Source organism: Meles meles, chromosome 6 (assembly GCF_922984935.1).
Source record: "Meles meles chromosome 6, mMelMel3.1 paternal haplotype, whole genome shotgun sequence".
In the NCBI taxonomy this organism is placed as follows: domain Eukaryota; kingdom Metazoa; phylum Chordata; class Mammalia; order Carnivora; family Mustelidae; genus Meles; species Meles meles.
In genome coordinates, this window is record NC_060071.1 from 153302818 (window position 1) to 153326669 (window position 23852).

Sequence of the window (23852 nt, forward strand, 5' to 3'; positions counted from 1 at the left end):
CAGAATTCATTGTTTATGCACCACACCCAGTGCTCCATGCAATACATGCCCTCCTTAATACCCACCATCAGGCTCAACCAACACCCCCCCAACCCCTCTCTTCCCAAATCCTCAGTTTGTTTCTCAGAGTCCACAGACTCTCATGGTCCATTTCCCCCTCTGATCTTCTTCAATTCACTTTTTCTTTCCTTCCCCTAATGATCTCCATGTTTTTCCTTATGTTCCAGAAATAAGCAAAACCATATGATAATTTGCTCTCTCTGCTTGACTTATTTCACTCAACAAAATCTCCAGTCCTGTCCACGATGATACAAAAGTTGGGTATTCATCCTTCGGATGGATGCACAATACTCCATAGTATATATGGACCACATCTTCCTTATCCATTTTTCTGTTGAATGGCATCTTGGTACTTTCCACAGTTTGGCAACTGTGGCCATTGCTGCTATGGACATTGGGATTATTTAGGTTTTGTTTGTTTGTTTGTTTGTTTAGGGCTCAGTTTCACAGGTGGTAATTAGTATTTATTTATTTATTAATTAATTTCCTTCAGAGTGCTATGTTGAAGTATTAGTGTTAGAGTTAGTGTTAGATTTAAGGATTAGGGGTAGGGACTGCGGGTTAGGGCTCAGGGCACGAGCCCGGTATCTTGAAGTTCAGAATGTCCCCAGAACATATATCTCAACATTTTCTCGGATGAGAATAGTCCTGGAAGCCATCTACTGAACTGAGTATGAAGAGGACTTGGTTTTCTACATACTTGTTTTTAAAATGTTGATTCTAGAGGGGACAAGATGGAGGATGAGTAGGAGACCTTATTTAAATGGGTTCCCTGAATTGAGCTGGAGACATACCTGAGCACAAAATCAGTCTGAGATGTAAGAAGATATATCAGGATCTATACATACAGGATATCTCCGGTTGCCTGTTTTGAGATATGAAGTGTGGAGCCATGATTATGTAGGCAGATAATGGAAGATAAGACCAGTAGCAGCGGAGAAAGCACTTTAGAGTAACCCTCTCTCTGAAACAGGGAGATGAAGTGCCTTGCATGCAACCTTGGGGTGGCTGGTTGTTTGAGAAGTGCAAAGGGCAGAGAAGTGCCTGGATCTTGTAGCAAGGGCTGGGAATGCTGCTATGGGGTGCACAACCCAAGACACTTTGGTTTTTAGCAGCACAGATAAAAATGAAGTCAGTGTGGCCTGGAGGGCTTTCTGGAGAACAGATTGTGATCTCTCAGTTCTGATACAGAAGCCTGAATAGTTATTTCTGCTCTGACTCTCAGAACAGAAAAAGAAGCCACCAGGGAAAACTTTCAGAGAACAAAATCCCCCCAAACCCGGTTTTCACTGAGCCCATCCACCCACAAGGGGCAGGGCAGCTCTGCCCAAGAAGGGTTGTCTGAGTAATGCTGCAGCAGGCCCCTCCTCCAGAAGACAGGGTGAAAGAACAAGAGGCCTACAACCCTAAGGTCCCTATAAAACAGGTATATTTTGCTTGGGTTGTGGTCAATAATTTGGAATTTGTACATTCCCTCAACCATTCCTTAACACAATGACTACGAGGAGGAACACCCAACACAGGAAAAATTTGGAGACTGTGACAGCTGCTACAGAACTAATGGATATGGATATAAGCAAGATGTCATAAATGTACTTCAGTGTAACAGTTATACAGACAATGGCTAGGTTGGAGAGAACAATTAACGGCAGCATAGATTTTCTAAGGGCAGATGTGAGAGATGATATGGCAGAACTTAAAAATGCTATCAGTAATATCCATTCTAATCTAGATACTCTAACAGCCAGGGTAAATGAGGCAGAAGAATGGATTAGTGATGTAGAAGACAAACTGATAGAAAAGAAAGATCAGGAGGAGGCCTGGATCACACAGCTTAGAATCCATGAAAACAGAGTTCAAGAAATAAATGACACCAAGAAATGTACCTATGTCAGAGTTATTGGGCTCTCTTAGGGAGTGGAGAGACAGAGAGGACTAGAATATATATTTGAGCCAATCCTAGCTGAGAACATCCGTCATCTGGGTAATGAAGTAAGCATTCATGTCCTAGAGGCAAAGAGGACCCCTTCCAAGATCAAGGAAAATAAACCAATGTGATGGCACATAGTAGCACAATACGCAATCTTAAAACCAAGAAAACTATCTTAAGGACAGTTATGGGGAAGAGATTCCTTATGTACAGAGGGAGGAGAATCAGAATAATGACAGACATGTCCAAAGAGTCCTGGCAAACCAGAAAGTGCTGGTAGGATATATTCAGGGCATAAACGAATGTTTATGAAGAATGTGCAGCCAAGAATAATTTATCTGGCAAGGTTCTACTTAGAATAGAGGGAGAGTCAAGGAACTTCCAAGATGGACAGAGACTGAAAGAATATTTAACCACTAAGCTGGAACTACAGGAAATATTAAGGGGGGGTCCTTAATATGAGAAAGATGCCAAGAGTGTTATAGAACAGAAATTTACAGAGACGATCTATGGATACAAGGTCTTCAAAAACAACATGATGACAATGAAATCATATCTTTCAATAATCACTCTCAACATGAATGTTCTAAATGTTCCCATAAAATGTCACAGGTTTGCAGATTGGATAAGAAGCCAGGACCCATCCACATGCTGTTGACAAGAGACTCATTCTGAACCTAAACATACATCCAGACTGAAAGTGAAGGGATGGAGACCCATCTTTCATGAAAACAACTGCAAAGAAAGCTGGGGTAGCCATTCTCATATCAGACAAATTAGATTTTAAGTAGACTGTAGTAATAGATGCAGAGGGACACTACATCAGCCTAAAAGTGTCTATCTACCAAGAAGATCTAACAATTGTAAATATCTATACCCCCAACATGGGAGCAGTCAACAACATAAGCCAACTGTTAACAACAAGAAAGAAAAGACATATTGATAGTAATACTCTAATTGTAGGAGACCTCAACACTCTAGTGTCAAAAATAGACTCATCATCAAGCATAAAATCAACAAACAAGAGCTTTGATTGACCCACTAGATGAGTTGGACCTCATAGATACATACAGAACATTCCACGTTAAAACAACAGAATATTCATTCTTCTCAAGCACTCATGGATCTTTCTCTAGAATAGACTGCACTCTGGGTCACAAATCAGGTTTTGACTGATGCCAAAAGACTGAGATTATTCCCTGCATAGTCTCAGGTCATAATGCTTTCAAAAGGAAGTCAATCCCAAGAAAATTTTGGAAGGAATTCAAAATCTTGGAAGCTAAAGATGATCCTACTCAAGAATGTTTGGATCAACCAGGAAATCAAAGAATAACTTAAACAATTCATGGAAACCAACAAGAATGAAAACACATCAGTCCAAAACTTTTGGGACATGTCAAAGTTGGTCCTAAAGGAGAAATGCATAGCCATGTAAGCTTTATTCCAAAAAAAAAAAAAAAAAAAAGAAAGAAAGAAAAGAAAGAAAGAAAGAAAGAAAGAAAAATCCTAAATACACAAATTACATTTATGCCTTAAAAAACTGGAGAATCAACAACAAATTAAGCCTAACCTATGCACTGAAAGGGGAACAATTAAGATTATAACAGAGATCAATGGATGAGAAACCACAAATATAGTAGAACACATCAATGAAACTAGAAGCTGGTTCACTGAAAGAATTAATAAGATCAATAAAATACTGACCAGACTTATCCAAAGGAAAAGAAAAAGGACCCGAATTATTATATTATGAGTGAAAGGTGAGAGATCATGACTAACACCAAGGAAATAGACACAATCATCAGAAATTATTGTTATGAGCTATATGTCCATAACTTAGGCAACCTAGAAGAAATGGATGCATTCCTGGCAACCTATAAACTTCTAAGACTGAAACAAGAAGAAATTGACAACCTAAATGGATCAATAACAAGTTATGAGATTGCATCAATGATCACAAACCTCCCCAAAACAAGAGTCCTGGTGATGCTGGATTCTGTGGGGAATTCTACTAAATACTCAAAGAAGAAATAATACCTATACTTCTGAACACTTTACAAAAAAATAGAAACTGATGGAAGAGTTCTAGACTCATCCTATGAGGCCAGCATTACCTTAAGCCCACAAACAGGCAAAGACCACATCAAAGGGGAAAATTTCAGACGAGTATCCCTGATGAATATAGACGCCACAATTCTCAGCAAGATTCTAGCTAATAACATACAATAGTACATTAAAAGCACCATCCATGACAACCAGGTGGGATTTTCTCTGAGCTGCAATATCCATTCAACTCTTGCAAATCAGTCAATATGATAGAACAAATTAGTAAGAGAGGAGAGAAGAACAACATGTTCCTCTCAACTGATGCAGAAATAGCATTTGGTAAAATACAGCCTCCTTTCCTGATTAAAACTCTTCAGAGTGTACGGATACAGGGAACATTCCTCAATTTCATAAATTCCATCTATGAAAAACCCACAGCAAATGTCATCCTCAATGGGGAAATGCTGAGAACTTTCTCCTTAAGATTAGGAACATGACAAGGGTTCCCCCCTCACCACTATTATTCAATGTAATACTGGAAGTCTAGCAACAGCAATCAGCCAACAAAAAGAAATCAATATATGATCAAAGAGTTAAGTTCTCTCTTTTTGCAGATGACATGATACTTTATGTGGAAAACCCAAAAGACTCCACCCCCAAACTACTAGAACTCACACAGCAATTCAGTAATGTGGCAGGATACAATCCCAATACACCAAAATCAGTTGCTTTTATATATGCTATCAATGAACTTGTGGAAAAAGAAATTACAAAATCAATTCCATTTTATTTTTTATTTATTTTTTTATTTGCTTCTTTACAGCATAACAGTGTTCATTGCTTTGGCATCACACCCAGTGCTCCATGCAGTACGTGCCCTCCCTATTACCCACCACCTGGTTCCTCAACCTCCCACCCCCCCACCCGCCGCCCCTTCATAACCCTCTGGTTGTTTTTCAGAGTCCATCGTCTCTCATGGTTCATCTCCCCTTCCAGTTTCCCTCAACTCCCTATCCTCTCCATCTCCCCATGTCCTCCATGTTATTTGTTATGCTCCACAAATAAGTGAGACCATATGATACTTGACTCTCTCTGCTTGACTTATTTCGTCCAGCATAATTTCTTCCAGTCCCGTCCATGTTGCTACAAAAGTTGGGTATTCGTCCTTTCTGATGGAGGCATAATACTCCATTGTGTATATGGACCACATCTTCCTTATCCATTCATCCGTTGAAGGGCATCTTGGTTCTTTCCACAGTTTGGCGACCGTAGCCATTGCTGCAATAAACATTGGGGTACAAATGGCCCTTCTTTTCACTACATCTGTATCTTTGGGGTAAATACCGAGCAGTGCAATTTCAGGGTCATAGGGAAGCTCTATTTTTAATTTCTTCAGGAATCTCCACACTGTTCTCCAAAGTGGCTGCACTAACTTGCATTCCCACCAACAGTGTAAGAGGGTTCCCCTTTCTCCACATCCTCTCCAGCACACGTTGTTTCCTGTCTTGCTAATTTTGGCCATTCTAACTGGTGTTAGGTGGTATCTCAATGTGGTTTTAATTTGAATCTCCCTGATGGCTAGTGATGATGAACATTTTTTCATGTGTCTGATACCCATTTGTATGTCTTCATTGGAGAAGTGTCTGTTCATGTCTTCTGCCCATTTTTTGATATGATTATCTGTTTTGTGTGTGTTGAGTTTGAGAAGTTCTTTGTAGATCCTGGATATCAACCTTTTGTCTGTACTGTCATATACAAATATCTTCTCCCATTCCATGGGTTGCCTCTTGGTTGTGTTGACTGTTTCCTTTGCTGTGCAGAAGCTTTTGATCTTGATGAAGTCCCAAAAGTTCATTTTTGCTTTTGTTTCCTTGGCCTTTGGAGACATATCTTGAAAGAAGTTACTGTGGCTGATATCGAAGAGGTTACTGCCTATGTTCTCCTCTAGGATTCTGATAGATTCCTGTCTCACGTTGAGGTCTTTTATCCATTTCGAGTTTATCTTTGTGAACGGTGTAAGAGAATGGTCGAGTTTCATTCTTCTACATATCGCTGTCCAGTTTTCCCAGCACCATTTACTGAAGAGACTGTCTTTTTCCATGGAATATTTTTTCCTGTTTTGTCGAAGATTATTTGACCATAGAGTTGAGGGTCCATATCTGGGCTCTCCACTCTGTTCCACTGGTCTATGTGTCTGTTTTTATGCCAGTACCACGCTGTCTTGGTGATCACAGCTTTGTAGTAAAGCTTGAAATCGGGTAACGTGATGCCGCCAGTTTTGTTTTTGTTTTTCAACATTTCCTTAGCAATTCGGGGTCTCTTCTGGCTCCATACAAATTTTAGGATTATTTGCTCCAGCTCTTTGAAAAATAGTGGTGGAATTTTGATCGGAATGGCATTAAAAGTATAGATTGCTCTAGGCAGTATAGACATTTTAACAATGTTTCTTCTTCCAATCCAAGAGCATGGAACAGTCTTCCATCTTTTTGTGTCTTCTTCAATTTCTTTCATGAGTTCCTCGTAGTTCCTCGAGTACAGGTCCTTTACTTCTTTGGTTGGGTTTATGCCCAGGTATCTTATGGTTCTTGGTGCTATAGTAAATGGAATCGATTCTCTAATTTCCCTTTCTGTATTTTCATTGTTAGTGTATAAGAAAGCCACTGATTTCTGTACATTGACTTTGTATCCTGCCATGTTACTGAATTGTTGTATGAGTTCTAGTAGTTGGGGGTGGAGTCTTTGGCGTTTTCCATATAAAGAATCATGTCATCTGCGAAGAGAGAGAGTTTGACTTCTTCCTTGCCAATTTGGATACCTTTTATTTCTCTTTGTTGTCTGATTGCCGTTGCTAGAACTTCTAATACTATGTTGAACAAGAGTGGTGAGAGTGGGCATCCTTGTCGTGTTCCTGATCTCAACGGGAAGGCTGCAAGCTTTTTACCATTGAGAATGATATTTGCTGTGGGTCTTTCATAGATAGATTTTATGAAGTTCAGGAATGTTCCCTCTATCCCTATACTTTGAAGCGTTTTCATCAGGAACGGATGCTGGATTTTGTCAAATGCTTTTTTTCTGCATCCATTGAGAGGACCATGTGGTTCTTCTCTCTTCTCTTATTGATGTGTTCTATCACACTGATTGATTTGCGAATGTTGAACCAACCTTGCAACCCAGGGATGAATCCCACCTGGTCATGGTGGATAATCTTTTTAATGTGCTGCTGGATCCTGTTTGCTAGGATCTTGTTGAGAATCTTTGCATCCATATTCATCAGTGATATTGGTCTGAAATTCTCCTTTTTGATAGGGTCTTTGCCTGGTTTGGGGATCAGAGTAATGCTGGCTTCATAAAAAGAGTCTGGAAGTTTTCCTTCTGCTTCAATTTTTTGGAACAGCTTCAGGAGAATTGGTGTTATTTCTTCTTTGAAAGTTTGGTAGAATTCCCCAGGGAATCCGACAGGACCTGGGCTCTTGTTTTTTGTGAGGTTTTTGATCCCTGCTTCAATCTCATTACTAGGTATCGGTCTATTCAGGTTGTCAATTTCTTCCTGGTTCAATTTTGGGAGTTTGTAGCTTTCCAGGAATGCATCCATTTCATCTAGGTTGCTTAGCTTATTGGCATATAACTGCTGGTAATAATTTCTGATGATTGTTTCTATTTCCTTGGTGTTAGTTGTGATCTCTCCCTTTTCATTCATAATTTTATTAATTTGGGCTTTCTCTCTTTTGTTTTGGATTAGTGTGGCCAATGGTTTATCGGTCTTATTGATTCTTTCAAAAAACCAGCTTCTAGTTTCATTGATACGTTCTACTGTATCTCTCGTTTCTACCTCATTGATCTCTGCTCTAATCTTGATTATTTCCCTTCTTGCATGTAGAGTTGGTTTGATTTATTGTTGATTCTCCAGTTCTTTAAGGTGTAGAGACAGCTGGTGTATTCTGGATTTTTCAATGTTTTTGAGGGAGGCTTGGATGGCTATGTATTTCCCCCTTAGAACCGCCTTTGCTGTATCCCATAGATTTTGGACCGAGGCGTCTTCATTCTCATTGTTTTCCATGAATTGTTAAAGTTCTTCTTTGATCTCCTGGTTGATCCAAGCATTCTTAAGCAAGGTGGTCTTTAGCTTCCAGGTGTTTGAGTTCCTTCTGAACTCTTCCTTGTGATTGAGCTCCAGTTTCAAAGCATTGTGATCGGAGAATATGCAGGGAATAATGTCAGTCTTTTGGTATCGGATGAGTCCTGCTTTGTGACCCAGTATGTGCTCTATTCTGGAGAAGGTTCCATGTGCACTTGAGAAGAATGAGTATTCTGTTGCTTTAGGGTGGAATGTTCTGTATATGTCTATGAGGTCCATCTGGTCCAATGTTTCATTCAATGCTCTTATTTCTTTATTAATTTTCTGCTTTGATGATCTGTCTATTTCTGAGAGAGGCGTATTAAGATCTCCTACTATTATTGTATTCATATCAATATGGCTCTTTATCTTGATTAATAGTTTTCTTACGTAATTGGGTGCTCCCATATTGGGGGCATAGATATTCACAATTGTTAGATCGTCTTGGCGGATAGTACCTTTAAGAATTATGTAGTGTCCTTCTGTATCTCTGACTACAGTCTTTAGTTCAAAATCTAATTTATCTGATATGAGAATTGCTACTCCGGCCTTCTTTTGAGGCCCATTGGCATGAAAGATGCTTCTCCATCCCTTCACTTTCAATCTGGGTGTATCCTTGGGTTCAAAATGTTTGGTCATCCATGGCTTTCTCCAACCTAGTTATTGCCTGAATAATTGTTAATCTGAATTCCTTTTCTGACATATTGTCTATGTCGATAGCCATTAGTTCTGTTGCAGAAGGCCCATCCTTGTATTTTTCTTCTGTTGGGTATTCCTCCTCCTAGTCATTTTGGTAAGAGATGACTAAACAGATGCAGCTGGACTTATCGATTGTGGTGCAGTCAATGTGCACCCTGGAACGCTTCTGTGCAATCAGGATTCCCCACCCAAATGAGAGAAAAAAGAAAAGAAAAAGAAATAGAGAAGAAGAAAGAAAAAAATATGGAAAGAAAAAAGGAAAAAAAAAAGAGAGAGAGAGATAGGAAAAAAAGGGAAGATACAAGAGAGGGCTCAGCCCAAATGGGCCACAAGGTAAGATTTGTGGAGTATACAAACAAAAACAGACAGACAAAAAGAGTGATAAAAGTATATGACAAGAGAAAAAAATATGTATATATAAGCAAAAAAAAGGGAAAAATCTCCTCAGAAAGAACCCCAAGTATAAGATTTATATATTTTCAGGACAGACACAAATTCACAGAAACACTGACAGAAGGAAAAATTGGGAGAATGGTTATAGATTCTCAGTGTGGGTGAGGAAGGTTATTCTGATTCTTCCTGAAGGTATCTTGATGTTTTTGTTAAGGGACTCACCTTTCCTAAGTTACAGGGGGATTAGAAACTGGTTTGCCTATAGGGGTAGCATTGATTGGGGAAAGGGGATTCCCTTGAAGTTTAACTCTATATGTATAGTAGAAAATAAAAATTAAAAAAAGAATAAACTAGACTAAACTAAGTTAAAATTAAAAAAAGAATTAAAAAATAGAAAAACAAAAGAAAAACACGGGTGTATGTATCAAAAAGTTCAGGTTAGAAGGTTATTAAAAAATTTTATGTAGTGGACATCTCAGTGTGATGGTAAATAGGTTAAAAAATTATGTGTATGTATAAAAAAAAAAGAACCAGAATATTGGTAAAGAGTTAAAAATAATAGTTGTATTTATGAAGTAGTGGTGGTTGTTCTCTTGTAGTCTTTTTTTTTTTTTTCTTCCTTCCTGGTTGGTTTTCTGGGGGAGGGGCCTGCCACTTGGGTTTTCAGACAATGATGTTCCCTGAGTTAGGTCCTCCTGCTCTCCTCAAGGGGGTGAGCTCTTTTTTTTTTTTTCAGGAAACTTTTTTTTTTTCCAGCCTTTTGTTCCGTGGGGGTTTTTATGTTCTTTCATTTGCTTTCTCTGGCCTTGACAGCTTTTGATGGTTTTTGGAGGTTTAGAGGAGAGCAAACAGCACCCCAACCTCCCTCTCAAAGAGATGCCTCAGACTGTTTTGCAAAAGCTGCTGGCAGAGCTGGTTCTGAGTCACTGTCCCTGGGGATGCAGGAGCTCCTCGTTGTGCCCAAAACCAGGGCAGTGGTGGCTGTCTAGGCAGCTCCAGACCGCCAGAGAGGTTCGGAGCAGAGATCGAGCACTGAGATTTTCCTGCTGTCCTGGGCTGGGAATGTCTGTTTTTTCCAGCTGCCAGAGGTCCAGGCTAGCGCCTATGAGCACCTATCCCAAGGGAGGGTGTGGGACGCGCGCGTTTCAGGATTGCCGTCAGGCCAGGCTCCCAGCCCCTCACCAGAGCCAGACCCCACTCGTTCTCGGGCGCGCTGGCGTTCAGGTGCACTCGCAGCTCAGGGACTGAGACCTGATTTCTCCTCCGCACTCTCTCTGGCTCAGCACCTGGGGAGGCTGTCCTGGGTCCGGGGACTTAGGTCCCTGACCCTAACCGCCCAGGTTCCCACTATTAACCCCCCCCCCCCCCCGCCCACCGGGATCCTTTGCTGTTTGTTTTTTGAGTGCTTTCAACCAGACTCCAAGTTAATGCTGGTCCCCAGATGCAGAGCACTCTCGTGTTGGGGTGTTACTTTCCAATTGGTCACCTCTGGTGGCTCCCTCCCCCTTTTGTTTATCTTCCAATATCAGTCCGATGCTCCCAGTCTGCTTTACCTGCCACTGGCGTCTTCTGCTCCAGTAGAGATCCAGACGTGTATAATTCTGATCTCAGGCTGATTTCATGGGTGGTCGGAGTTCTTTGGTAGGTAATCAGCTCACTTTCGGGTACAGGTTGAAATGGTGCCTCCTCCTACTTCCCCGCCATCTTGACCCTTAAAGAAAAAAGTCAATTCCATTTTAAATCGTACCAAAAATCATAAGATATAAACCTAACTGAAGAGGTAAAGATTCTGCACACAAGGAACTACAGAACACTTATGAAAGAAATTGAAGACAGAAAAAGATGGAAAAACATTTCATGCTTGTGCTTCAAAAGAACAGATCATTAATATATCTACGCTATCAAGAGCAACCTATACATTCAAAGCCATCCTGATCTAAATGCCATCAGCATTTCTCAAAGTGCTGAAAATAGCAATCCTAAAATTAACATGGAACCACAAAAGATACTGAATCAAAAAGGAAATGTTGAAAAAGGAAAATAAAGCTGGGGGCATCACGTTGCCTGATTTCAAGCTTTACTACAAAGCTTTGATCACCAAGACAGTGTGGTAGTATAAGCAAAACAGACACAGAGACCAATGGAACAGAGTAGAAAGTCCAGATATAGACCCTCAACTCTATGGCCAAGTAATTGACAAAGCAAGGAAAAATAACCAACGTAAAAAAGACAGTCTCTTCAATAAATGGTACTGGGAAAATTGGACAGTTATGTATGGAAGAATGAAAATTGACCATTGTCTTACAACATACACAAGTATAAACTCAAGATGGATGAAAGACCTCCATGTGAGACAGGAATCTATCAAAGTCCTAGAGTAGAACATAGGCAGTAACTTCTCAGACATCGGGCGTAGCAACTTTATTCAAGACATGTCTCCAAAGGCAAACAAAATGGAAAATGAATTTCTGGAATTTCATCAAGATCAAAAGCTTCTGCACAGCAAAGGAAACAGTCAACAAAACAAAGAGGCAATGCACAAACAGAAGATATTTGCAAATGACACTACAGACAAATGGCTGATATCCAAGATCTAGAAAGAACTCCTCAAACTCAACACTCAAAAAAACAGTTAATAATGTCAAAAAGTGGGCAGAAGACATGAACAGACACTTCTCCAAAGGAGACATATGAATAGCCAAAAGGCACATGAAAAAGTGTTCATCATCATTAGCTATTGGGGAAATTCATACCAAAACCACATTGAAATACCACCTTATACCAGTTAGAATGGCAAAAAGTGGCAATGCATAAACAATAAACCTTGGCACACTGAAAAATAACATAAAATTTAAAATAAGGTGAGAAGACAAAAAACAGCAAATGTTGGAGAGGGTGTGGAGAGAGGAGAACCCTCTTATATTGATGGTGGGAATTCAAGTTGATATAGCCACATTGGAAAACAGTGTGAATGTTCCTAAAAAATGTGAAAATACAACTATCTTGTAGCCCAGGAATTGCACTACTGGGTATTTACCCCAAAGATATAGATGTAGTGAAAAGAAGGACCATCTGTACCCCAATGTTTTAGCAGCAATGGCCACAGTCGCAAAATTGTGGAAAGAACCAAGATGCCCTTCAACAGACAAATGGATAAGGAAGATGTTGTCCATATACACTATAGAGTATTATGGCTCCATCACAAAGTTGAATACCCAGCTTTTGTATCAACATGGTTGGAACTGGAAAAGATAATGGAGATGAAATAAGTCAAGCAAGAGAGGGTCAATTATCATGTGGTTTCACTTACTTGTGGAATTTAGGAATAACACAGATGACCTTAGGAGAAGGAAAGAAAAAGTGAATTGGGGTAAATCAGAGGGGAAGTTGAACCATGGGAGACATGGACTCTGAGAAACAGAGTGAGTGTTTTGGAAGGGAGGGGGTGAGCGAATGGATGAGCCTGGTAATCGGTATTAAGGAGGGCATCTATCTTGTGGAAGACTGGGCATGGTGCATAAACAATAAATCTTGGAATCTGAAAAAATACAATTAAATTTTTAAAAGTTTTATATTCACTTGGGTGTGTATGTGTGTCTCTGTGTGTGTTTGTGATCTTCACACTCTGTACCCACAAAACATCCTGATGCAGGTTTCCTCTTCTTTCCCACATTGTCATTAACATTGACACTGTGAGCATGGTTCAAGGTAGAGACTCTACCAGGGCTGTTAATTCTCTTGCTTTGCATTCTTGATGCCTCTGTAGGCTCATATCCAGCACGCACTTTATACTGGTTTTGACTAGCTTGCACACTGAGCTGGGTGGTCCTCTGGTGAATAGAGAGTAACTGGGACTCCAGTAAGGAGACATATATGGAGATAATAGTAATTCATTGGTATTATGGATAGGAAAAGTGTATCGACACTGTCTTTTGTGCTTGTTAGTATAGTTGTTGTCCCAAATTTCTAAGTCAGAGACTGAAGAGGAAGCACAGAATCATGTGTCTAGAAGGCCCTTTGGGGAAAAAGCTTGAAGGCATGAATACCATAGACCCTGACAGGAAACTTGCCCATATCAACCAGCTGTGCCTGCTCCTGTGGCTTAACGACAGAATTGCTGACTGGTGTGTACCCCCTGGTGGTCCAGATCCCCTCCTACAGTGAAGTTTGTGTCTGGGCTCACATTGATGACCCCTCACTGTGTCTGTTGCACAATAATACAGGGCCGTGTCCTTGGTTCTCAGGCTGTTCATCTGCAGATACAGCGTGTTCTTGCCATTGTCTCTGGAGATGGTGAATCGGCCCTTCACAGAGTCTGTGTAGTATGTGTTACTTCCATCATTGCTAATATCTGCGACCCACTGCAGTCCCTTCCCTGGAGCCTGGTGGATCCAGCTCATGTCAGAGTTACTGAAGGTGAATCCCGAGGCTGCACAGGAGAGTCTCAGGGACCCCCAGGCTTCACCAGGTCGCCCCCAGATTCCACCAGCTGCATCTCACACTGGACACCTGCAGGCACAAGACATCCTGGTCAGGAAAATGTCACACACCCATGGTTTCTCTTACTCTTATCCACTCGCATACTCAATGTCTCTTGTTCTCCATAAATTACCTTTTAGAAGAGCAACAAGGAAAACCCAACCAAGCACAATTTCCATGGTGAGTTTTCTGTGTTCTGTCCTGCTCAGTGAATGTGGTCACCTGGAAATCCCAGGACTGGGGCTCCTCTCCCAGCTGCATTCTCTGGGCTGGGCTGTTTTATTCAGTGGAGAGAAGACCCTATTTGCATGTCCTCTGAGTATATAGTTAGCTCCAGATGTAGGTTCAATTCTTTACAAGTTAAGAACAAAGATTGCATTGTTTTTAGATCACTTTGTTTAGACAGCACTTTGACAATATGTAGTATTCTTTTTTTTTCATGCATTTATTGGGCTCCTGGGGGGCTCAGTGGATTAAAGCCTCTGCCTGTGGTTCAGGTCATGATCCCAGTGTCCTGAGATCTGAGATCAAGCCCCCCATCAGGCTTTCTGCTCAGCTGAAGTCTGCTTCCCCCCACTGTGCCTTCTTCTCTGCCTACCTCTCTGCCTACCTGTGATCTCTGTCAAATGAATAAATAAAATCTTTTGAAAAATGTATTTATTGGTAGTAAACATTGGAACAGGACATCAATATTATAAGTTCCCATTCAGAGTTAATAATTCTACCGGAGCCATGTTTAAATATACTTTTAACATAGGAATGAATAAACTTTGAGGAAAGTACTAGGATTATCAGTTTCCAAGCTCTGTTGTTTCCATTGTCTGTATGTCTGTTTTTATGCCAGCACCATACTGTTTTGATGACAATAGCTTTGTAATCTAGCTTGAAATTATAGTGTTGTGACTCCAGATGGCTTAGTTGCCTGTTTGTTTTCTTTCTTTTATTAAAATTAATTAATTAATTTATTTATTTGAATTTCTTTTAAGTGTACCAGAATTCATTGTTTATGCACCACACCCAGTGCTCCCTGCAAAATGTACCCTCCATAATGCCCACCACCAGGCTCACCCAAACTCCTACCCCCATCCTCTGCAAAACCCTCAGTTAGTTCCTCCAAGTCCATGGTCTCTCATAGTTTGTCTCCCCTCCAATTTCTCCCAACTCCCTTCTCCTCTCCACCTCCCCATTTCCTCCATGTTATTCCTTATGCTCCACAAATAAGCAAAACCATAATAATTGACTTTCACTTCTAGACATATTTCACTCAGCAGTATTCTAATGTTTAAAGATATTTTTTTCTTTTTTTCTATTACAGAATTTTAAAAATTATTTTGTTATGTTAGCCACCATGCAGTACATCATTAGTTTGTTGTTGTTGTTGTTATTGTTTTCCACTGTACACTTTTTCCTGCTTTGTCAAAGATTATTTGACCACTGAGTTGAGGGTCCAATCTGGGCTCTCTACTCTGTTCCACTGGCCTATGTGTCTGTTTATATGCCAGTACCATGCTGTCTTGGTGATCACAGCTTTGTAGTATATCTTGAAATCAGGTAACATGATGCCCCCATTTAGGGCTATAGGGAGTGTCCTCTAGAGAGGAATCCCGAGACCCTGACAGGAAACCGGCCCATAACCTCCATCTGCATCTGTTCCTGGGCTTAAAGAAAGAATTGGTGAATAATGTGCACCCCCTGGTGGCCCATATCCTCTTGTACAGTGAGGTTTGTGTCTGGGCTCACACTGATGTCCTCTCACTGTGTCCTTTGCACAGTAATACATGGCTGTGTCCTCGGCTCTCAGGCTGTTTATCTGCAGATACACCGTGTTCTTGCCATTGTCTCTGGAGATGGTGAATAGCCCTTTACAGAGTCTGCAGAGTATGTGCTCCCATCATTGCTAACGTATGAGATCCACTGCAGCCCCTTCATCCTTGGAGTCTGGCGGACTAGGTTGGTGTCATAACTACTAAGGTGAATCCAGAGGCTGCATAGGAGAGTCTCAGGGACCCCCCAGACTCCACCAGCTGCACCTCCCACTGGGCACCTGCAGACACAAGACATCCCAGTCAGGAAACTGTCACACAGCCATGTTTCTTTCACTCATATCCACTCACGTCCTCAGCTTGTCTTGTTCACTACTTAGCACCAATTTTTTCACATATCCACCCCATTATCGTGATGTAGGTACCAATTTTACCACGATTTTACAGGTGGGTATGTACAAACTGCAGCACAGAATGTTTGTGTGAATGTCCAGGTGCACACAGCAGATGAAATTACGCCCCAGAGTCTGAGTCTGTGCTCCTCACCATGGGACCTATTTACTCCCTTTAACCTTCTGCAGGACAGAGCTGGACATGAGATTTGCAGGCTTTCCGAATTTGCAGAAGTCCCCATAGACTGATTTGTGGAGACCAGGTTTTCTGTCACAGAAATGTGGAGACACTGAGAAGCCTTGACAGAGACTCACAGAGCTGCTGAAAACACTGTGGGTTATCAACAACCACAAGGGGCATTTACACCTGATCTCTCTGTACACATCAATGGAAAATTTCAATAAAGATAAAAGAATGGAATTATTAGTTAAGCAATTAACGTCAGAACACCTGATATCAGAAAGCATGCTGTTAAAGACAATTCTTCATCTCTGAAATGGAGGTCATTGTACTCCTACACTTATATTTATTTCCATGATGATATAAATTATATTTATCCCAATGCTTTTTCCTTGGCAAGTGTGGTTATTAATATTTCAATGGCTTATCAAAAAAAATGGAGGATTCTTCTGTATTTCCACAGATTTACAAACTGTTTACTGTGTCCTTTCTTGGAGAACTTAACAGAGCACTTAGCTGGAAGCCCTTTAGAGGAGACCAACCCCAATCCACCACTTGTCCTGGATCATGAGCTCCATGGGTCTTGAGTCAGAGGGATTGTGAGAGCACCCTGATGGTGCCAGAACACCGGTAGGTGTCACAGACCCTTGCAGAGATACAAGGACTCCTCTTCACTCTTCCCAATTTATCCAACTTATGAGGAGTTATCCACTCAGCATAACCATTATAGATGGTTATCTCCTCATACTTACTTCCTATACTTGAGCTCCTCAATCAGCTCCTTGGCTACAATATCCAGTTCTATTTATTATATTCAAAGGTGAGCAGGAATCTTTAATCAAGTCCCTATCATCTATCAGGTGCCCTCAAACTGCTGAGGTCTTTCCCTCCTGAGAGTATAATTTCATAAGTTCTATTGCATGGGAAATGTCCCCTCTCTCAATCAGGTGAGGGCGAACTACTTTTCCTGGGAGGAGTAGTTCTAGAAACAATGTCTAAGTGTTTCCAATTATATTTGATGTGAAACACTAATGAAATTGCCATTGGCCCGAGAATTCTCTTCAGCAGGTATTGAATTTTAGTCATTCTGACAGGTATGAGTTGACATCTTACCTTGGTTTTGATTGTGCTTTCCCAATGATGACTGTCGTTGAGCATCTTTTCATGTATCTGATAGCCATCTGGATGTCTTCTTTCAATAAGTGTTTATTCCTTCCTTTATTCTGACCATTTATTAACTGCATTATTTGCACGTTGAGTGTGGTAAAGCCTTTATAGATTATGGATATTAAACTTTATCAGATATGTCTTGCAAATATCTTCTCCCATTTATGACTCATATGTGGAATTTATGAAGGAAAACAGATGAACATAAGGGAAGTGGAAAAAGAAAAAAGAGGAGGGAGGAAAACAACCATAAGTGACCCTTAGTAATAGAGAATAAACAGCAGGTTGATGGAGGGAGATGAGTGAGGATGAGAAAGAAGGCACTAGTTTTGATGAACACTAGGTGTTGTACGTAAGTGATGAATCACTGAATTAGTCTCAGGGGTTACAGTCTTAGGGGTCACAGGAGCTCCTTCTTTTACCCCAGTGCTCGCAAAACTGCAAGCAGTATTAGTCCAGAGAGCTGGCTTCCAATAGCTGCCTTTGTCATGGCAGTTTGGAGAGGTCCAGCCCGCTGGAGAGATCCCAATTACAGAAAACATGCTGAGATTTTCCTGTGGGCAGAGGCTGGGATTGTTCAGGCTCTCGCAGTTCCTTGAGAACACCAGCCAGTTGCCCACATAGACCTCTCTCAAGGGAGGTTGTGGAGCCTCACTCCGACCATGGTCACAGGGAGCACACGCAGAGTGCAAAAGGCTGTGTTTCTAGAGATCTCTGGCTGTTGTCCATACCAGACTCTCATGTGCTCTGCAACCCAAATTCTGTCATGTGCGCTGCTGGCTCAGGGACCATGGCTTTGATGCTTAAATACACTCTTTCTGGCAGGGCGCTGGTGGTGGATGTCCTGGGTATGTGGGCTTAATTAAGTCTGTGCCCCTAACCGCCCAATTCCACCAATTCCCCTTAAGATCTTTTGGACTTTTTGAATGTTTTTAACCAGACTCGTAGTTAATACTGGTTCCCAAACACAGGGTGCTCTTGTATTGGTGTATTACCTTCCAATGGGTCATTTCTAGTAGCACCCTCACCCTTTTGTTTATCTTCCCATATCAGTCCACATTCCCACTCCCTTTACCTGTACACTGGTGCCTTCTGCTCCTGTAGAGATACAGACATGTATAATCCTACACCTCAGGCTGATTTCATGTGTGTTCAGGATGATCTAGTAGAAAATCAGCTCATTTTAGGGGACCAGTTGAAAGAGAATCTCCTACTATTTTTTTATTTTCAGTGTAACAGTATTCATTGTTTTTACACTACACCCAGTACTCCATGCAATATGTGCCCTCCCTATTACCCAACACCTGGTTCCCCAACCTCCCACCCCCTGCCCCTTCAAAACCCTCAGGATGTTTTTCAGAGTCCATAGTCTCTCATGGTTCATATCCCCTTCCAATTTCCCTCAACTCCCTTCTCCTCTCAATCTCCCCTTATCCTCCAAGTTCTTTGTTATGCTCCACAAATAAGTGAAAACATATGACACTTGACTAACTCTGCTTGACTTATTTGGCTCAGCATAATTGCTTCCAGTCCCGTCCATGTTGCTACAAAAGTTGGCTGTTCATCATTTCTGATGGAAGCATAATACTCCATAGTGTATATGGACCACATCTTCCTTATCCATTCATCCGTTGAAGGGCATCTTGGTTCTTTCCACAGTTTGGCGACCATGGCCATTGCTGCTATAAACATTGGGGTACAGATGGCTCTTCTTTTCACTACATCTGTATCTTTGGGGTAAATACCCAGCAGTGCAATTGCAGGGTCATAGGGAATTTCTATTCTTAATTTCTTGAGGAATCTCCAAACAGTTCTCCAAAGTGGCTGCACCAACTTGCATTCCCACCAAGAGTGTAAGAGGGTTCCCCTTTCTCCACATCCTCTCCAACATACATAGCAATCCAAGACTCCCTCAAAAAAAAATTGGGAAATCCAGAATACACCACTGTCTCTACACCTTAAAGAACTGGAGAATCAAGAACAAATCAAACCAACTCCACACACAGGAAGGAAAATAATCAAGATTAGACCAGAGGTCAATGAGGTAGAAACCAGAGATACAGTAGAACGTATCGATGAAACTAGAAGATGGTTTTTTGAAAGAATCAATAAGATCGATAAACCATTGGCCACACTAATCCAAAAGAAAAGAGAGAAAGCCCAAATTAATAAAATAATAAATGAAAAGGGAGAGATCACAACTAACACCAAGGAAATAGAAACAATCATCAGAAATTATTACCAACAGTTATATACCAATAAGCTAAGCAACCTAGATGAAATGGATGCATTCCTGGAAAACTACAAACTCCCAAAATTGAACCAGGAAGAAATTGACAACCTGAATAGACTGATTTCTAGTAACGAGATTGAAGCAGTGATCAAAAACCTCCCAAAAAAACAAGAGCCCAGGACCTGATGGATCCCCTGGGGAATTCTACCAAACTTTCAAAGAAGAAATAACACCAATTCTCCAGAAGCTGTTCCAAAAAATTGAAGCACATGGAAATCTAACAGACTCTTTTTATGAAGCCAGCATTACTCTGATCTCCAAAGCAGGCAAAGACGCTACCAAAAAGGAGAATTTCAGACCAATATCACTGATGATTATGGATGCAAAGATTCTCAACAAGATCCTAGCAAACAGGATTCAGCAGCACATTAAAAAGATTATCCACCATGACCAGGTGGGATTCATCCCCGGTTTGCAAGGCTGGTTGAACATTCGCAAATCAATCAATGTGATAGAACAAATCAATAAGAGAAGAGAGAAGAACCACATGGTCCTCTCAATTGATGCAGAAAAAGCATTTGACAAAATCCAGCATCCGTTCCTGATGAAAACGCTTCAAAGTATAGGGATAGAGGGAACATTCCTGAACTTCATAAAATCTGTCTATGAAAGACCTACAGCAAATATCATCCTCAATGGGAAAAAGCTTGCAGCCTTCTCGTTGAGTTCAGGAACACGACAAGGATGCCCACTCTCACCACTCTTGTTCAACATAGTATTAGAAGTCCTAGCAATGGCAATCAGAAAACAAAGAGAAATAAAAGATATCCAAATTGTCAAGGAAGAAGTCAAACACTCTCTCTTCGCAGATGACATGATTCTTTATATGGAAAACCCCAAATACTCCACCCCCAAACTACTAGAACTCATACAGCAATTCAGTAACGTGGCAGGATACAAAGTCAATGTACAGAAATCAGTGGCTTTCTTATACACTAACAATTAAAATACAGAAAGGGAAATTAGAGAATCGATTCCATTTACTATAGCACCAAGAACCATAAGATACCTGGGAATAAACCTAAACAAAGAGGTAAAGGACCTGTACTCGAGGAACTACAGAACACTCATGAATGAAATTGAAGAAGACACAAAAAGACGGAAGATGGTTCCATGCTCTTGGATTGGAAGAATAAACATTGTTAAAATGTCTATACTGCCTAGAGCAATCTATACTTTTAATGCCATTCCGATCAAAATTCCACCGGTATTTTTCAAAGAGCTGGACCAAATAATCTTAAAATTTGTATGGAATCAGAAGAGACCCCGTATTGCTTAGGAAACATTAAAAAACAAAAACAAAACTGTGGGCATCACGTTACCTGATTTCAAGCTTTACTACAAAGATGTGATTACCAAGACAGTGTGGTACTGGCATAAAAACAGACACATAGACCAGTGGAACAGAGTGGAGAGCCCAGATATGGACCCTCAACTCTATGGCCAAATAATCTTCGACAAAAAAGAAAATATATACAGTGGAAAAAAAGACAGTCTCTTCAATAAATGGTTCTGGGAAAACTGGACAACTATATGTAGAAGAATGAAACTCGACCATTCTCTTACACAATATACAAATATAAACTCAAAATGGATAAAAGACCTCAACGTGAGACAGGAATCCATTAGAATCCTAGAGTTGAACATAGGCAGTAACCTCTTCAATATCAGCCACAGCAACTTCTTTCAAGATATGTCTCCAAAGGCAAAGGAAACAAAAGCGAAAATGAACCACTGGGACTTCGTCAAGATCAAAAGCTTCTGCACAGTAAAGGAAACAGTCAACAAAAGAAAGAGGCAACCCTGTCTGTATTTTAATTGTTAGTGTATAAGAAAGCCACTGATTTTTGTACATTGACTTTGTGTCCTGTCACATTACTGAATTGCTGTATGAGTTCTAGTAGTTTGGTTTTGGAGTCTTTTGGGTTTATCGAGGCTTTCTGCTCTGATTTGCAATAAACAGTGAACCACAATCTGGTCATGTGATCTCTTTCCTGAAACCTGTGGGCAAATGGAAACAGGTATGAGACACTCTTCTGGAGGAATAGCATGGGTCCAAAACATAGGACTCCCTAATATTGAAGTTTTGAAACTCAATCATGTCCCTGAGATGCAACAGCTCAGACACAGGAAGGGTGAACAAGGATTTTAGATGGAAACTTTGGAGAAAAAGTGGTTGGTTGCTTTTCTGTGAGGGCTCAGTGAAGAATTGGGTTTATGTGAAATTTCAACCTCTGCCTACAGAGCAGATGCCATATTCAACCTACCTATCAGTGCCATCAGGAAGCAAAACAGTGGCACCTAGTAGAGGACAGACACACCTACACCAAGCCCTGTCCCCAGTTCCCAAGATGTGCATTTCCATGATGGCAAAACCCCTGAGAATAACTACAACAGGCACCTCCTGCAGAAGATCCACAGAACAATTTCATCTCACCAAGTATAATGATCATAGAGCGTGGCACACTTTCAGTTCCTGGGGAAGTTGGCTTAGCTTTCTTTGTTTTTCTTTTTCAGTTTTTTATTTTTATTTTTTTTATTTTTTTTTAAGATTTTTTTTTATTTTTATTTATTTATTTGACAGCGAGAGACAGGAGATCACAAGTAGGCAGAGAGGCAGGCAGAGAGAGAGAGAGGGAAGCAGGCTCCCCGCGGAGCAGAGAGCCCGATGTGGGACTCGATCCCAGGACCCTGAGATCATGACCTGAGCCGAAGGCAGCGGCTTAACCCACTGAGCCACCCAGGCGCCCTTTATTTTTATTTTTGATTTATTTTCTGATTCATCTTTCTTTACTTTTTATATTATTTTCTCCTTATATTTTTAGGTTTAATTTTTATAAATACACATACTTATATATCTTATTTATTTGTGATCTATATTCTATTTAAGAAGCATTCATTATGACAAATCCTCAATTTATATGTCTTAATTCCCCCCTCATCTTATTTTATTTTCCAGACAAAAAATGAAAGAATGAACAGACACTTTTCCAAAGAAGACATACAAATTGCTAACAGACACATGAAAAAGGTTCATCATTATTATCCATCAGGGAGATTCAAATCTAAAGCACATTGAGATACCTCCTTGTGCCAATTAGCATGGCCAAAATTAACAATACAGTAAACAACAAGTGTTGGAGAGTATGTGGAGAAAGGGGAACCCTCTTACACTCCTGGTGGGAATGCAAGTTGTTGCAGCCACTTTGGAAAACAGTGTGGATCCACACTGTTTTCCAAAGTGGCTGCAACAACTTGCATTCCCACCAACAGTGTAAGAGGGTTCCCCTTTCTCCACATACTCTCCAACACTTGTTGTTTACTGTATTGTTAATTTTGGCCATGCTAATTGGCACAAGGAGAAGAGTAAATGAAACAAGATGGGATTGGAAAACAGTGTGGAGATTCCTTAAGAAATTAAAAATAGAGCTTCCCTATGACCCTGCAATAGCACTACTGAGTATTTACCCCAATGATGCAGATGTAGTGAAAAGAAGGGCCATCTGTACACCATTGTTCAAAACAGGAATGGCCAAGTTTGCAAATTCTGGAGAGAGCCAAGATGCCATTCAACATACAAGTGGATAAAGAATATATTGCCCATTGGGATGCCTGGGTGGCTCAGTTGGTTAAGCAGCTGCCTTCGGCTCAGGTCATGATCCCAGCGTCCTGGGATTGAGTCCCACATCGAGTTCCTTGCTCAGCGGGGAGCCTGCTTCCCCCTCTGACTCTGCCTGCCACTCTGTCTGCCTGTTCTCCCTCTCTCCTTCTCTCTCTCTCTCTGACAAATAAATAAATAAAATCTTTTAAAAAAGAATGTTTTAAAAGAAAAAAAAAGAATATATTGCCCATATATACAATGGAGTATTGTGCCTCCATCATAAAGGATGAATATCCAACTTATGCATCAACATGACTGTGACTAGAGGAGATTATGCTGAGTGAAATAAGTCAAGCAAAGAGAGTCAATTATCATATGGTTTCACTTACTCATGGAGCGTAAGGAATAACACAGAGGTATTAGATAGAAGGAGAAGAGAAGGGAGTTGGGGAAATCTGAGGGCGAAATGAATCCTGAGAAACATGGACTCTGAGAAAGAAAATGAGGATTTTGGAGGGGAGTGGAGTGGGGGGTTAAGTGAACCTGGTGTTGAGTATTAAGGAGAGCACATATTGCATGGAGCACTGGGTGTGGTGCATAAACAATGAATCTTGGAACACTGAGAAAATAAAATAAAATAAAATAAAATAAAATAAAATGATATTGAAAAGAAATGAAAGGATGGAAAAATTCACCCTGAAAGAATGAATAAGGTGTAGATGTCATTCCCAAGT

At 40.7% G+C, this 23852-nt stretch overlaps 1 pseudogene; it reads right to left on the bottom strand.

The window, feature by feature from the left end:
* The window catches only part of LOC123943712, a 70527-nt pseudogene that overhangs the window by 37623 nt on the left and 9052 nt on the right, over window positions 1–23852 (bottom strand).